We start from the raw sequence: 17,661 nt of genomic DNA, 5'->3' as shown, positions 1-17,661 counted from the left end.
ATCCTATTTAGAAGGACTCTAAAATAATAGTAGTCTTAAGTAGGAACAGTAGATCAGCTCTGAGAAACTTTGAACCACAAACTCAATAATGAGTATGCACATCGCCCACTATTAAGTTATCAAGTTCACTTGCCTTTAATGCTGTTTTCCTTCTGGCTATTAAAATGAAAAAAAGCCAAAACTCGCAGTTATTCTACTTTATTCAACTGGGCTCTGACATACTGAGTTATTAAAAGTAATAAATATATCTGCAGCATTTTGTGAGATTCACAAACAAAATCTGCAAACCTATGCTCTCTCTGTTATAAAATCTTAGTGACCTCTCTGAATGTGAAAAAAAATATTTGTATTCCTGAGCAGATCACAAATATTCTTCTTCTGAGGCTAGATAGCAGTTTTGCAATCTAGATGGATATAAGCCATCCCAGATATTTGATATAATATAAAATGTGATTTTGGGCAAACTTGATTTTCTCAAAATAAGATATTGACCCCAGAGGGTGGTCTACTTTGAGTGTAGAGCTGAAGCTACTTCAGCAGAATGAAAGCTGCATTCAGTCCTGGACCAATGACAAAATAGCCCAACTAGACTGAAGCACCATTCTCAATTGTAGTAACTATCCAACATCTTGCAAAATGCGCAGACAGGAAACAAATAATTTTTGCTACAGAAATGGTAGCCGGATCAACTCCCTAATGGCATGAAGCATTGATTTCAGGTCTTGTGTATGGTTTTTCCTTCCTTTAGTTCTGACATGATTTTTGGTAGCTTTTATCACCATACTTTCTAAAGATTAATTTAATTGCAGCCCATCAGCAGTGTTTAATGCCATTCTACTGTTTCCCAGCTCAGGTTTCAAAATAGTATATTTTCAGGGATATATGCAATAGGTTAAGATTGCATGACAAATCAGATACCTGGGTTCTATTCCTGTCTTGCGCTAAAGACTTGCTGTGTGACTTGGGCTAGGCTGATGCTGTGCATGTTGCTGCTTTTGGACATTTGTCAGCTATCAAATGAGGCTTTTCAAGAACTTGGACGTACCTGTGGGGATCTATACTCATTTTGAAATAATAGTCTATTAGTCCTTTTAGGGTTAAAGCTAGAGGAATTAAAATCATGAGATCAAGACAGGAACCAACAGCCATAATGTGTTGCCTCTCTTAGGTACAGCAGATACAGCACCTTACTTTGTGCAGAGAAGATCAGAAGACAAGAAGCTACACAGAGGCAACTTGGCACGTCCCCAAGTTCGCCTCAAAATGTGCATGTCTCAAGTTTGCACAATATTAGATCACTTGGTTTTTGCACACCCTAGTACTTGGATTTATAGATACATGCTTAAGGTTTAAATATACAAATACTTCCATCAACCCAAACTGCCCAATTTCAACTGTGTACTTTATACACTATTTTCAACATGGGCCCTTAGTTTGGTAATTTATTGTTTTATTTTTGTGCATCGGATGGCTGCTATCATGGTCTGTGCATGGCTGAATATGTTATGCTATGAAATCTAAACAAAGCAATAGACAGACGTATCTTTTATTTGTAGCTAGACTAAGCCATCTTTTGCACTTAATCCCACAGACAGTCCTATGCCATCAATGAGAGCTCTTGCATGACTAGGCGCTCCCCAACTTGAGTCCAGGGTTCAAACCCTAGCCCTACTACTTATAATTATTAACTGTCTATATCTTCATAAGCCCCATGACCCTGTGGGTTTACTGCTTTGTTTCTTTCTCCAACCCGCTTTTGCCTCTCTTGACAGTAGTAGGTCCTCTCTGTTCTTCCTCCCTTTTCTATCCTTTGTATTTAAATAACTTTTTTCTGTTTGAATGCCCTGCAAGCCCGTTTGTAGCATCTGATGAAGAAAGCTGCTGCTTACAAAAGCGTCTCTGAGTTAGGGTATTGTTAAATGCTTTACTTAGCACGATACATTTACACTGTAGTAAGCATTAATGTGACTTAGAAAGTTTTCTGAGCAGTCACACATTAATGTTTACTACAATCTATATTGAATGACTGAAAATCAGCTTATTTTTGTTCTCAGCTGTGGGATCACACCCAAGCCCATTCAAGTCTCTGGTACAGTGCAGCAGCTGGGAGTTCACTGGCATGGCATGGGAACTGATCCCATACCACATTGGAGCCCTGAAACGGCAAGACTCCAGTATGGTGGTGCACATGGTGGTGGTGGAGGGGACCAACAAAGCTGTTTGTCAGGCTCTCAGCCTTACTGCACGGGAACTTTGAACAAATAAGTTTCTGTGTGGTGGAGGCAGGGTGGAGGGATTTGATGAACAGCTTTGTTGGGCTGCCCACACCTCCTCTGTTGTGCATTGGACTCCCCTAGTTGTATTACCTACAGTGTTAGGTAATAAGATCTAGAGATACTCCACTGGAAAAAAGACTAAATTTACTACACTAAGGTGGCACTTAGCACATGCTTGAATGCTCAGATGCTAGCATTGTATGTACAGTTAGTACATGGTAAGTGTCATGTGTAACGATATCCTTAGTTTATAAGGTGAAACTTTGCCCTGCCTCCTTTGACTCAAGTAAAGTTGTTGAGTGGGACTGTGAGATTATATGGATGGTGATGATATCAAAATGTGGCTGACAGCTCCTCCTCATCTGACCAAGACAAGGCATTTTTTGTCATCCCTGGTACCTATGATCAAAATAAAGATTTAAATTAGGAGCAAATTGCTCCTATTTATTCTAGGAAATAGCATGAACAATGCAGTGTGCTTACTGAGGAAATTCAAATGCCAAGAGAGAGACATTTTGCAAATACACATAATACTGTGCTTTTTAGTTATTCCTGGATTGCAGTCTGCTTTCTGTAGCCAAAGAAGTCTTTCCTTGATTTACATTTGATAAAGTGACAGTAGTTGTATCTCCTGCAGACCTTGCCTTTGTCACCTCCTATTAGCTTGAGAGATTATGTAAATCCCACTAGGCACCTATTTGCATAGTTACAGGGGTGTACTTGGTAGCTGTGTTGATCTGAGACAAAAAGACACACAAGAAACTAGAACTCTTGGTTCCAAAATGATACCTTGTATTAGACCAACTGGAAAATGGCAAGAAAATTGTCCTTTTCTGCAAGCTTTCGGAATCAAAGTCCCTTCATCAGGCTCTGGGAAAAGTGTAGATGGTACAAGATGGTACCTTTTTATGTTACCATCTATGGGGACTTTTTACCATCTTGTACCATCTACACTTTTCCCAGAGCCTGGTGAAGGGACTTTGATCCCAAAAGCATGCAGAAAAGGACAATTTTCTTGCCATTTTCCAGTTGGTTTAATAAAAGGTATGTTGGAATCAAGAGTTCTAGTTTTTTGTGTGTCTATTTGCATAGTTAGACATCTAACTGCCTTTGAAAATCTGATTCTATTGGTTCAGCTTTAAAGGCACTCAAATTTCCCAGCCCACTCAGAATACAGCAATAGGCACGTCTACATGTTCATTACTGTGCCAAGGTTACTGTGCATTCGATTTAATACTTGTATAATCAAGTACTAAGCTAATGTGCAGTAACTGGAGTTACTGTGCAGTTTTGCCAGCTCATATCTTTTTAGTGACACTACTGCGCAGTAGCGTATTAGCACTGTTTGCGCTGCAATGTGCTACTGCTCAGCATTGTTAGGTTACTGCACAGTGAGTAGACGTGCCCCATAGGTAGCACAACTGCTCCAGTTGTAATATTGCTTCATTTAGGGTTAAAGCTTGGAGCAATTTTGCTACCTTTGAATTTCACTTGGCTAGTCCACAGGTAGCAGTTAGAATGTAACAGATGCTGTGCCCTCCCAACCAGCAGCTCCCCTTTTGAAACATTTCCTTTTGAAATGGCTCCAAATGTATGTTGTAACAGCTGTTGTTTGCTTCAGAAAAAGAGTCCCCCCTACCTTTTTAAAAATAGCTTTAAAAGTATATGCCTCCATACTCATTGCTGGTATATAGGCTTAAATCCATTTTCTGTCTAATCTTATTATATTTGAATAAGGCCCATAATTCTTTAGGGTCATTAACTCCAGATACAAGAAAAAGGAAGACTTTACAGTAGGCAACTGTTGATCCTCTGGCTCATGGTGTATGTACCTGTAAGAGTTCTAATCTAGTGCTTAATGAATCCATTTGTACGGAGTCCTGCGACCATCACACCAAGACCTTCAACATCTATACCTAGGCAAGAGTATGGAGGAGTGGAGGCTGCCCAAGACCTACCACCCACCCTGCTTTAAACCACAGAGATAGAATCCAAAGCTCTGACCAAGTCCAGATCTTGAGTGCCTTGATGATTGTAGCTTTTGCCAGAGAGAAACAGATAAGAACTGCTGCTGGCTGCCTGATGCCTCAGCAAGGCAATATTTCTGTCAGGGTAATATCCCTTAGGCTTTTTACAACCAACGAGTCCCCATAAGGCAGTGAGGGGCTAGGAGGCTAGGGTTTTGAGGTACCTTATGACTTGCTACTCTTTACAACAATCACTTTTTGGTTTCTGAGAAGATGTGTGTCAAACCAAAGATTATAAACGCATTTGAAACTCATTTTATGAAAGACCCTACTGTCTGAAAGGTTTTTCCTTTCTGTATTCTGCTAAAAAGATTCTGCACTGCTGGATGGTATCTTGCAATATAATACTAATATTTTTGTATCTTGGATATCAAGGAGCAGTTTTCCCCAAACTGTTTGATGGGTAGTCATGAGTCAGTGAAGAGAAGAGCATGACACTCCTTTTTTCTTCTGTATTAAAGTATTATCTTGGGGCAGTTTGTATAGTCAACATTTCTAGGGTAATAATACAACAATGTCTTTTTGAGCTTTCACTGCACCTCAACAAAAATCAGGCTTCAGAGGCCTCCCCGGGAGTGCCAACTTCTGAACAACCCCCTTCCTGGAGCACACCCACAAGCCTGGGGTAACCACCACCACCACCACCACCTGGGGTCTGGTTGTTGCTTGGGCCCTGTGCCCCTCGGGGTGCACAGGCCTTGTAGACCTTGAGGGCGCTTGACCTACTGCAAGACCTTGGGGTGCTTCCCTTTCACCTGAAGCACAGACAGTTGCCTCCCTTAGTCAGCTGAGCCAAGGGAATAAAAAGGCATGCCCATTCCCTCTCAAGCATGTATCCCAAAACAGGTTGTAGTGGATAGATTTATTGGGTAGAGAGGGTATGCTTGGGGAGGGGTACAAGTCAGAGAAGTCTCAAAAGAAAATCCCAGAGCAAACAGAAATGGCTTGGTAGCCTTTTGACAACTGACTAAAACACTAGATTCTAAATTCCTTGCTACATTTCACGTAAGTCCCTCCCAATTCCGTCCAAGGACTGATTGAGTCTGCTCTAGAGGCAGCATGGCTTGCTGGCTGTGTCCCCAAAACATGGCTTCCCCTCTAGGAAGAAGGGACCTTATATACTCCCCCCGCCCCCCTCCCCAGCCCATTGTGATCTCATCACTAAGTTCTCACTACAAACCAGTATCAGACCATGGCTGATGCCAGTTGGTCAGTTCGAAAAATGTCACCAACCTCAGGTGAGGGTTTAGGGTTATACAGGACACAGGGGAGAGCTCTCCCCTCCTTCAGGAATGTCTCCAGCCCAGGTCACAGCTCAGTGGTTAATGAAACAGATGCGGGGAGGAGCAGCCTGCTAACAACAGTGGGGCAGACTGGGGAGGGGATTCCTCCACACAGGATATCAGGAGAGACCCTGACTAGAAGACAGGAGAGACTTCTAAAAAGAGAAGTAATCTCCCCATACTCACTTTAGGAGAAGTGAAGACTGCTGCAGGCATGTGCAGCAGCACACTGCACATCCGGAGTGAATGCTTGTTCTGGATTGGAGAACGTCGAGCCATGCCATGTACTTCTGGCCCCAGAGACAGGCAGCCAGGGCGAGACTACAGTATCCGGAGGTCTGAGATGCTGAGGTGCTCTCCTCTTGATGCCAATCTATGGGGATTTCAGCTAACGCAGAAGCACTGAGAAGAAGGCACAGGAGATCAGAGGACCACTGCTTAAGGAAGTGCCACCACGGGAAGCTGGATCAATGGTGAAGCCAGTCAGGAGCCATCATTAATATGTAGGTGCTGCGATGGGGAGAGGGAAGATCTGGTAAGCTGAGCCCTCTCTAAGGGCAGGACTGCTCTCTGGAGCCCCAAAGGGACTGTGTCCGATTTCTTTTCCTGGTTTTTTTTTTCTTCATTGACATTTATGTTTGATCTTGGTTGAGGGTGGGTTTTTTGGACTTGAACCCATTGCATTGTCCCTTGGGCATGGACAGGGGTCATAAACTCAAGAGGGTGGTGCCTCTCCTTCCCTGTAGGACTGATCTTGGGGCTAATTAAGGAGCTACAGGCTTTACCCTTTAACCTTGGAGGAACAGGAGATGAAAACAGCCCTCCTGAGAAGGGGTCACCCCCAGTGATTTTTCTCTGGAACTGACAGCCAGGGTGAGTAAAGTCAGGATGCAGGGGAGGAGGAGCCCCATAAAGTGATTTCACTGGGTAGTCTGGGTAATTCTTCCCCAGAGGGCCAACTTCCAGAATCAAGATAAGAAACATCAAAGTCATAGTGGGCAAGAAGACAACACCAGGGAGGGGTTTAAGGAGGTACTCATAACACCTTCTCAGCCTGCTTACTTTTGGAGAAGACATCAACACACCTAGGCCCTATAGTACATATAGTTGACAATGGAACATATCAATTCCAGAGCAATACATACCTGTGCCCATATCTTTCATAAAATTATTGAGAAATCACAATTAAAATTAATAATTCCAATATGCATATGCCCACACAGGCAACTTTCCTATTTTTTCATGAAGCCCCACAGTGCAGCTCTGTCACTAGCTGCAGTGGTCTGCACATCAGTGAAAGGTGGCTGCAATTATTCTCATTTCCCTTTTTAATCACCCTTGGGGAAATTGCCTCAAGGAACAAACACTCTGACTAACTTGTCAGGATCTAGAGAGTCATTGATGATATTGTTGTTTGATTCCTGTCTGGATCAAGTCCTTTGCTGAGTCTTTTAAATGGATTAAAACTTAGAAATTCAGTGGTCATAGAGTGTACCTTCAACTTGCTTTTAAACATTACAGAATATATTATTTTGTATATGTAGAATGATTCAACGAGGAAAATATTTGTCAGGTTATAAAGAACTGTGATGACTGATCCTTCTGTTTTAAAGGAAGACAGAATCTTTGCAGTTATTGTAACTGGAAAATAAATATAATAAGAAAATTGTATTTCACTTTTTATATGGAAATATGCGTATTGCAGTCAGTCAGAAACAGTCTGGAGATCAGATTAAAAGATTATGTGATTTTTTAAAAAAAAGCATAGTTATTTAAGAAAAACAATTTAAATTGGGAAAAAAAATTATTCAGAAGGGCTGAAATTAGCTTTACCTGAATACATTTTAAATCATAATCTATGCAGCCATTCATAGTAGAATGAGAGCATATTTTCTTTGGAATGCTGGGTTTTACAGTTATGAGTTATGTCACATTGGTAAGGCAATAGCCCTACCTAGTAACAGCCTTTCATTTCAGACCAGTCATTCCCTACACTTTTGCTGCAAACATACATAAGCACGTCCTTAGCAACACATGGATAGTCTAATGTTTGATATAAGGAGATATAGTAAGGGGGACAGAGGTAGAGAGATGAGAAATTGAGATTAGAAAAGGTTTGTTAGCTAGTAGCTAAATTAAATAAGGGAATTCTATTATTTAGAGAGGATTTTGTGTTTAAAAAGTGGCACTACAGATTTTCGCCTTTTCCAGATGACTCCTCTGGTCGTCCATATAGATGTGAAAACACTTTTTTTGTCTTCAGAGCCTTTGCTCTTTTCACTGTTGACTACCAACCACACTGCCATTATCTATTCAGTTTTAAAATTCACTACTATTTGTGATAGATAACAAACTTGGAATTAATATGCTCTCTTTAAAATTGAAGGACTACTCCAAAGCCCAGCCTAGCCAATAAATAGTATAAAGATTTTAGTTTTTTTTCATGTGACAGTCACTACTTCCTGAATTTCAAATGGATTTGGAAAACAATAAACCTTTTACTTGGTTTCTTTGTGTACCCCTTGTGTACCCATTTACTGTCAACAAAACACAAATAGTGGGGTTTCCAGCTGCTGTTGCCTTAGCCACAGGAATGTATTGTTGGAGAAGTACTGATTCTTGGCATAGTTCTGTTCCCATTGAACTCAGTGGTAACAGTCTCACTGATAATAGGGATCTACTTAACTCATGGCAAGACAAAGCCATTTTTGAAGCTTTGTCCTGGCACAAATAGCCCATTTTGCAGGCATTTCATGGTGGCCCCACCCCTTGGCGATGATTGGCAAAGAGGCCCCACCCCTCAGTACTAATTGGCAGAGAGGCCTCAGGGGGAATAGGGATGAGGGAGTGGCTTCCAATTTGACTGCAGGCTGCTCTTCATCTGGCCCCACCCTCAGTGCTGATTGATGGAGAGACGCAGGGGGGAGGAGGAGCAGCCACCATTGTGTCTGCTGCCCATTTCGTGCTACCTTGCCAGCTGGCACCTTCCCCTCCTGGGTGGGCTGCAAGGCCCACGCAGGGAGAAGATGTAATAAAAGCTGATTTTTATCCAGCAACCCCGGATTTCAGTTTCCATGAATAAAACCATGATTTAGGTAGTTCCTAATTATAATAGAGCAGTTAGGTCAATGCCGAGCTTTTTTGCTAATCCGACTGTGTATATTCAGCATAGCAGTTACAATATTATTTTTAATTTCTTGATTACAAAATAGTAACATTCTTTAAAATTATTTTAATAAGCTCCAGTCCTGCAAATGTCTAGATAGCTTGCATATGCCTCAGTCAGTGCAGAAGAATGCCAGTCAATGCAGACAAATGGGCTCTGCTCAAATGGATAGGGGCCTGCACTGAAAAGGATTTTTAAAAGGATCAGATTTGGGGCTGGCTGTTTCTTTTATATAGGAGAAGTAGTTAGCTGTATTATTCTGGAGTCAGGCAGAAGAAAGGGCAGGGTGGCACGTTAGAGACTAAGTCATTCAGAACGGTATAAGCTGACAAAGTAGGCTGTTCCCTAAACTGTGGCCTTTCTGAATGAGTTAGGGTGGAAACAGACATCACCTTCTGTTGCCTTTGTGCCACTATAACAATTTTTATGGCATCACAAAGGACAAGCAAATAGACATCCATACCTCTTGTCACACCACAAATTGTGGTCATGCTGAAGGTGGTATCAATTTGTGCCATATTTAGTGGTGGATGTCTCTTTATAGTGAAAGAACACCAGCAGCTGTAACTGCCCATGTTTTCCAGCCATTCTAGCCAGGTGCTCTGGAGGTCTGAGGGGTCCAATCCTGTATAACCCAGGAATTCCTATGCAGAATCATAAACCTCAGACCTTGGGAGTGTCTGCCTAGCCTTCCCCACTTAACAAGACATGCCCCAGATATTCTGGGGCCATATTTTAGTAGTGGGAAAAGCCAGGCAGGTGCTCCCAGAGCTTGAGGGGCCCAATCCCACATGGGTATTCCTGGGGTCTGTCGCTGAGCACTTAGGTGCCCTGCTCCTTTAAAGAGCTGAAACTGCTAGGGAGAGAGCCCTAGCTGTGAGTGAGGAGCCCCAGCTGCTAGTTACCAGGGTAGGCAGAATGAGTTAGTTGGCCCACACCTGCCAGCAGTCAGCTGACTGGAAGGGGCAGGGCCTGGCTCATATATAAACCCCAGGGCTGAGGCCAAAAAGGCACTTCCCCACTAGCAGCCAGAGGGGAAGGAGCCTCCAGGGAGGAAGTGCCCAGTGATGCTACAACTGCCTGGTATGCTGCTCCTAGGGCTAAGGGGGCTCCATGAGCTCTACAGGTACCTTTACCTATTAGACACTTAGTGCCAGGGACAAAACCTGATCCTTTTAAAGGATCAGAGCACACCCTGACCTTTTGTATTATATTATAGCCCAGGGGCTTGTGTTTTGTTTGCTGTTATATAAGACCTGTGGTTTGGGTGAGGCTATTTGGGGAAGGAGGAGGCCTCATTGGGGGCCCACTGCAGTGTGGGGACCCTGGCGCCAGAGAGGGTGTGGCATTTGGGGGTGCACAGACCCCAGTGCCAGACAGGGCACAGCATTTTGTGGGGCACAGAGCCCAGTGCCATGGGGTGCAGAGACAGGGCTGTGGAGAGCCCAGGTGCCAGTAAGGTGCAGAGCAAGGCAGGGCTGCGGAGAGCCCAGGGAGGACAAGGGGGCCAAATTACAAGAAGACCTAGACCGGACAATGTTGGTACCACCTGCGAGGCTTGGGGTGTGGTAAAGGGCTGGTTGGAGCCATGCATATAGGCCATAAGGCTAGGGTCCCCTGAAACACCCATTTTGAAATGGGACCCATGAAGTTCAGGGAAATCCATCAAGACTGTGTCCAACAAGACGTGAAGGCAGCCTCCCTATATTACAAAAATACATCAAGATGTGGCGGGTGAGAATAGAGGGTGCCCATTGGGCCAAACTGACATGGTCAAGGGGCCTTAGTGGTAACACGGCCATCCTTAGAGACCCCATCCCGTGACAGGGTACACAGAAGTAAGTCCCGTAAGCCCTGGGAAAACACATCACATGTCTGACAGCATCAGGAGACAGATCAATGGGCAACGTGTGTGTGTGTGTTTTTTTTTTTTTTTTTTTTTTTTTCCCCAGTGAAGTGGATCAACTGTGCCAGGACACCCCAACACAGTTTATCTACTTCATTTGGTAACATCTATTTCTAGCCTTAGTCTCTGCCCTGCCCTGTCTTCTGCTTTCATATAAGAGCAAAATAAAGGGCATTCCCTTTATTCAGGCAGTCTTTATTCAGGTAAAATTCCTATTGACCTAAAAGGGAGACATCCTGAGTAGGAACTGCTGGAAAAGAACGTTAATTAAAAATAACCAAACTATTCTTCATTGCTAGGTAACCAAGGAAGTTGCTCATAATTTTTAGTTTTTACAGATCTAGAATATGTTGCTATTTGAGAGAGAGGTACAAGTTGGTGGCACCACAAGTCATGACGTTGATAGGCAGATTCGGAGCAATAAAAATTCCAGGGCTTTCAGTCATAACGAAAGCATCAGCTAACTTAAGCAATTTATAGGTTTGACTAGTTAAAATATATATTTTTTTCTGCTTTCAGGATATATTTAAAAACCATATTTCTTGATATCAGAAACCAACCAAACAAATGAAACTTGACACATCTCTAGTAACTTCATATATGTTAAAATATATGTATGCATATGTTGCTTTATAATTTCTGTAGCACTGCTTTGTAATAAAGGTAGTGCAAAAGCTTGGACTTGCAAGATAAGAATCCAACATTTATATTTAAAGGTATTCTATAATATGTATATATTAATGATTTGAAAAGGCATTTCAGTCTTAATGTGGACCCAAACTGGTATATTGGCTTAGAAATTCTGTTGAGTCTATTTTTAAAGGAACACCAGGTAATAGCAATCAATGACTTTTGACAAAATAAAGTAAGTTTGTCACAAGACAGTCTAAGGTAGATGAGGAATGTGTGAGCGTACATGAAATGAGGACAGATACCTTTTATATTTCTTACTAAGCATATAGGTGTAGATATATACTTAATAATGTTGAGAAACATATTATTGATCTAATAGAGTAAGGTTTGACATTTATAAAGTAAAATATCACTCAGTATGAATGGGAACACTGGTATCCTTAATTGAGATGATGTACCTAATCTTAGCAGTCCATAGCTGTGTACAAGTAGTACTTAGGAAATGAAATCATTTACCAAATACCATGATGGAAATGGGAGAAATTTGATTTGTTTGTGAGCTGATAAAGATACATGAAAAAAACACAAGATGAGAGAATCAAAGGGTAAAATCTATATTCTCCTGATCATATCGGTGCTTTCTGGCTTAAAATCTAAATTTTTTTTTGTTGATATCTCTATACTGCAGACCAGACTGCAGTGTAGTGGTATGTATATTAGCTCAGGTACTAGAAACAAAGCTGTATTTCATGGTGCTCTACTATTTAAACTAATTCACCCTGGTGAGAGCACCCTACTCATTAAAGTTTAGAGAAGCTTTAGATTAGTTTAAGAGAAGCGGCATGTTGCCATGACTATTCCCCTTCCAGCACCTGAAGTGAACTTAGTGGGCATGTCTACATGAGACATTACATCACCGTAGTGACAAGCTGGCGGTGATGTAGCTAGTCACTACGGTGATGTAGTGTTGGCAGGCATGAACCATGGTGCTGAAACTACTGCACAGTAGTGTGTAGTAGCTTGTTGCTACTGCATAGTAAGTTCAGAAACGACCCGTGCACCGTCAGGACTGCACAGTAACTGCTTCTTTAGTAGTAAATGACTTGGCAGTTGGGGGCACATGTAGACATGCCCACTGAGAACTAGGCTGAGTATCTTTACACTACAGTGCACTACATTGTGCAATATGTACAAACCCAGAGGCAAAACTAGCCAGTATTGTGCTGTAGGCAGTAGTGCACCCATCTGCATTCTGCACCTCCCTGACTATAGCTCCACGGGCAGAAGAACAGGGATTAGAGGTATTAAAGGTTTGGTGCTCCTGCAGATGTCACTTCCTTTTTTTGTTGCTAATGTGCATCAAGCAACCTAAAGCCTAGTGTCCAAAAAAGGAGGTGACATCTTCCTCAGCAGCAACATATGTCTGGCTCTGCTCCTTCACTCAGCCCTCTCTGCTACTGTTAAAGTTAAAGCCACTACAGAGAAGGTGCAAGGTACAGGAAGGGGAGTGGGGGCTGGAGAAACAGGGGATGGGAGGGTGAGGCACCCACTAGCTCCATTCCAATGCCCTCTCCCATGGCTTGTGCCCCAGCTGCTCACCCATTGTTATGTCACTACACCTACCCTGCAAATGAAAAGAATGGAGGGAAGAGTAGGATTGTAGATATGGGCCAGCCAAAACTGAATTGTAAGGATGGTATAAGGCCTACATGAACCCTTTGTTCTTTGACAGGTGCCAGACTATGGTTTATTCCCTATTACACCCTGAACAATAGCTCAGTTCCTTCAAAAAAGGAGTATTTTCTGATTGTTTTTCAAAGTACAGCATTCTGTCCTGTCCCTGTATCATAGTCCTAGGCAAAAAAGTTGAAATCAGGAATGGAGAAGACTTACAAGATCAACCAGTCAACCTTAAACCCAGAACAAAATGGTTAACTATAGCACATTGTCTAATGGTGTGTCCAGTCTAGATTTAAAAATCCCAAGCAATGAGGCATTCACTATTTCTTTTGACTATGTTACAGTCTACTGCCATTCACCATCAAAAAGATTTCCTAACATTTAGATTAAATTTTCCTCCTCTTTATTTTATCCCTGTAGCAGGATCAGAGCTCAGGGGTGGCCCATGGTGCCCACACAGCTCCTGCGCTACTCTAGCCCCTTAGGGTACCCTCCCTTTTCTTCTTGCCTGCCATCGCTTCATGGAATTATTTTATTGAAAAAAGTGAGGCTGCCTCCAGGGTCCCAGAGCAAGCCCTTGCCTGTTTTTGGCTAGCATGTTCCTCCTGTACCCAGCAGGTCCCTCCCATACCCAGCTGACTTCCAGTCCTGTCCTTCAAACTCTAAGTGGGAGCACTCCTGGCCCCATCCATGTCCCAGGGCATCAGTTACATTAAGGGCTATTCATGGTCTCCTTCCACCCCTATAGCCATGTCCATACCTCATGGTTGGTACTTCCAGTTGTCTACTGGGCCCTCTGGCCTGTCTGTCACTCTCCAGTCAGCCTGCTGGGCCTCTGGCCCTGTCAAGGCCCCCTCTTTTCTCTGGGCCCCTGCCCTTAATCCATCTCCAGGGTTTGACACAGTTTATTCCTACTCTGGCCCCAACCTCCTGCTCTCTGGGCCCTTGGCACTCACATGGCACCTGCATCCATATCCCAGTCTCTAGCTTTCTTGGTCCCTGACCACAGGCTGGGTTGCTTCCACTAGTCCCTTTTTCCTCTGGGCCCTGACCCTAATCCCTCCCCAGGCTTTGGACCTCTCAGTCTAAGCCAATTCTGACCCCAGCCTTCTTTATTCTGGGCTCCTGGCAGTTGTAGCCTTGCCCCAGCCCTTCACCTTCTGGGTCCCTCACCCTAGACCAGACTTCCTGATCCTGGCTTTAGCTGTCCTGGCCTTGGCCTAACCAAGCACACCAACCTCAACCCCCTGGGCCCCTAACCCTAAGCTAGGCTATCTGTTCCTGTGTGCTGCCAGGTGCCCCTCCATACCTCCCCCATAGCCACGACCCAGCCCTCCAGTTTTTAATGAGAACATAAAGGCAGGCCACAACTCTCCCCATGCTGGGTCATAACTTTCCTTCCAGCTGCAAGTCCCCCTTCCTCTTTACTGGTAGATCTCAGGGACTTTTTGGGTGCCACTCAGTGCCCCTCCTGCTGTCATCCTGCCCAGGAGCTCTTCTCCATGCTGTCTGCTAGATCCAACTGACTGCCTGATCTCAACCACTGGTTTTATGTGCCTCCAAATCCCCACTCCTTCCTGTCAGGTGGTCCTCCAGCTACCCACAAGGGTTTCCATTCTGTGCCTGATGACCAGTCTGCCTCTTCTTGTTGAGGATTAGCCCAGCTGTTTGCAGCTTCTACTTCTGGGCCGCTTAGATGTCTGTGCTTTATCTGCTTGTCATCTATCTGCTGGCTTTTACCCATTTGCTTACCCGGCAAGCTCTCAGGGTAGTCCCTTCCCCAGAAGTAACTGCTATCCCAATTGATACTGGATTGCTCACTTCTCCATAGCTAGCATGCTGCAGCATCCCCTTAAAGTAACATAAGCCTCTGATTCCCTGTTACAATCCCATTGTACTTGTTATTCTTTTGGAAGGGTATTTATTAACATTAATGACATGCTCCAGTTGCTGTTTGGACCAGAAACTTTCCTAGTAATTTAGACTCTCCTGTACCTAGTTACTTTTGTTACCATCTATGAATTCTATGAATCCCCTTCAGTTTGATCATTTATTTTTGGTAATTTACTGCCAGAAAATGGATGCTATTTTCCAGAAAACTTCTTGAACACACATGCATTAGCTATCCTTCATTAAGATTTTTGCATCCACATGTAACAGAAGTAGCATTTATCATATCCTGGAAGTTAAAAACAGTCTTTTACCAAGATTATATCAGTTTAGGCTTCTTTCTGTCTTTCAAATATGTTGGCATAAATATTGTAAAGATTCATTTCTTATTTAATCATCACCCTTGATACTTCAGCTGTTTCTGGAATTTTCTGCTTCACTGTTAGTCAGGACATATTTCTCTATACTCTGTCACCTTTTTTTTACTTTATCAAGTACATATATAGTACATAGTTTTGTAGTACATATTTATTTCCCTGTGTTGTTTATTAATAATAGATAACACTGTAGTATAAATATCTTTACTTATCTCTCTTATTTTGTCTTTCACCTAAAGAAAAATCTGTTTATAATATATGGCCAATACCTTAGCTGACCCCTTTTAAGATGGAGATTAATAAAGCATGAAGAATTATCACTGGAGGTAGCAATTAGGATGGAGTCCCAATCTGTTATAAAAATAAGCAAAACAAAACAAAAATCATTGACTGCATTACAATATACTTCAATCAACTTCAAAATAAACACAGTTCATCTTGAACACTTGTAAGAAAGCCAAAAGAAAGAAAAAAACACCCTCTTTATTTTTACAAAACTGCTAACAAAGTACATGATGCATTTTTATCTAATAGTTCAGGTATTAGATCATACCCCCAGATTGTGTACCCAACACCCAACCACCAACACCTAGTTAATTTTTCTTTTCCCCTTTTACTATCTGCTAGTTACTTGGGGAGAACTTCCTTCTGCTAAATAGAAGGCAAACACTGCACATGCTCAATGCCTCCTTTGCCCCCATTTCAAGGAGTCCAACTGCCATGAGCTGTTTCAACTATACTTAGACTATAATTTATAAGAAGACCCCTGTCACTTAAGAATGGTATTAAGGGCACTTTCTGCATTTTCCTCTCTGCATTTTATATACATACGTCCTTCCTGCATGATTCCAGCAGAGGAATAGCTAGCTCCATATTGATTATGCTGTTGTTCCTGTTATCATTCCCAATAGCTGGATTTTAATAACTTGGTAGCTTAAATGATGCTTATTTTTAACAATGCTTTAAAAATTGGTTATATAATAGTCAGCAATGTAAAAGGCTCATTTTTGGTTTCCCCAGAAGAGATTTAATGAAATCACAGCAATGTAACTATAGTTTCAGTGGATCCTATGGAGACTGCATGACCTTGAAAAATTACAATAGCAAAATCTAAGTCTTTGTAATTACAATAGTGAAATGTAAGTCTGCAGCAGGTCTAGGGAGGCCAAGTGGCAGGTATAAAAATATTCAACACCTGCTGGCAATGTGTTACTGTAATACCAGATAATCCCGCTCTGATCTGAGGTAAATTCCAAAAGCATCACCTCTGGAAGCTCCCTCATCATTGGGAGGAACAATTTGAATTACTGATATACCTTGATGGTTTATAAATTAACTCTAATCACTCAGGAGAAAGACCTGTGTCACACTGTGGAAAGCTCAATGAGAACATCTGCTCAAAGCATAGTAATAGACAAAGAAGGAAAGAAAACAGTAGGTTATATGAGGGAAAAAGAATAGTACTGAAAGTGTTGCAATGCTGTGAAATGCATAAAGGGAACAGTCTTGCCTTTAATACTGTATTCAGTGCTTTCAGGAAGAAATGGTAGACTGTGGATATGAATATGTGGCTTGTTCTGTGTGTGCCTTTTACTGATTTTCTTGGGTTTTGGTTTTACAATGAGCATGAATTACTAGTTTTATTTTGATTTATAGAATTACATTTTAATATATGTACTTCAAACCCTGAGCAGGCATTATCTCCTGTGGCCCCACTATTATGACTATACAGAACAAAGTGGTATACAGACAGTGGTATACAAAATAATGAACGGTATAAGGAAGAAAAGCAGACTCCTACTTACCTTCTCAAAATACAAGAAATAAGAGCATTCAATGAACTGAAAACAGCACTGTTAACCTTGGAATTTCCTGCCACAGAACACAGTGGGACACATTTTCAGTTAGCTCAAGAAGGAAAAGGCAGTTCCATATTATTTTTGTGGTCCTCTTATTTAAATTACATCCTACAAAATATACTACACTAATTGGGGATTTGTACTCTACTCCACCCCTTTACCACTGAAACAAACATTCTTCCTGGTACAGAATTGCTTTGCAGACATCTGGCTGAATTGGTGGCAATATAATAGTACTACATGTACATAGAGCAGTGATTTTTCACCAGGGTGTTGTAGCATTCTCAGGTGCATGAGATCCTTTTAAGGCTGCCATGGGGCACTGGACAATATTAACACTGGTAGTTGTGCAAACACCTATACAGGATTCACAAAATAATCCCAGAGATTTTATATAGGATTACGTAGCCTCAAAAACATTTCTGACCTGTTGTGGCCTTTCCAAGTTCTTTTCAGCAAAAGAACTCTACTATTTTTCCATAGTGAAAAATAAGTCAAAGCTATGAGCTGTCATTTTCTGAGGGATGCCTTGAGTCTAATGAGGTTGAAAACAATGATACTGAG

The 17,661-nt window shown here is 42.2% G+C and overlaps 1 long non-coding RNA gene across 1 annotated transcript; it reads right to left on the bottom strand.

Moving 5' to 3' along the window:
• Positions 1–5,464: 5,464 nt before the first annotated feature.
• On the bottom strand, positions 5,465–17,110 carry LOC109281808 (uncharacterized). The gene is made up of 3 exons (XR_002088591.2): positions 17,044–17,110; positions 15,508–15,589; positions 5,465–6,096 (listed from the first exon to the last, which is right to left on the bottom strand). It is a non-coding gene; the product is annotated as an uncharacterized LOC109281808 (long non-coding RNA).
• Between the last annotated feature and the right edge of the window lie 551 nt (positions 17,111–17,661).

This window comes from Alligator mississippiensis, chromosome 3 (assembly GCF_030867095.1).
Source record: "Alligator mississippiensis isolate rAllMis1 chromosome 3, rAllMis1, whole genome shotgun sequence".
NCBI classification, from domain to species: Eukaryota; Metazoa; Chordata; order Crocodylia; family Alligatoridae; genus Alligator; species Alligator mississippiensis.
This window is presented reverse-complemented; position numbering and strand designations above follow the sequence as displayed.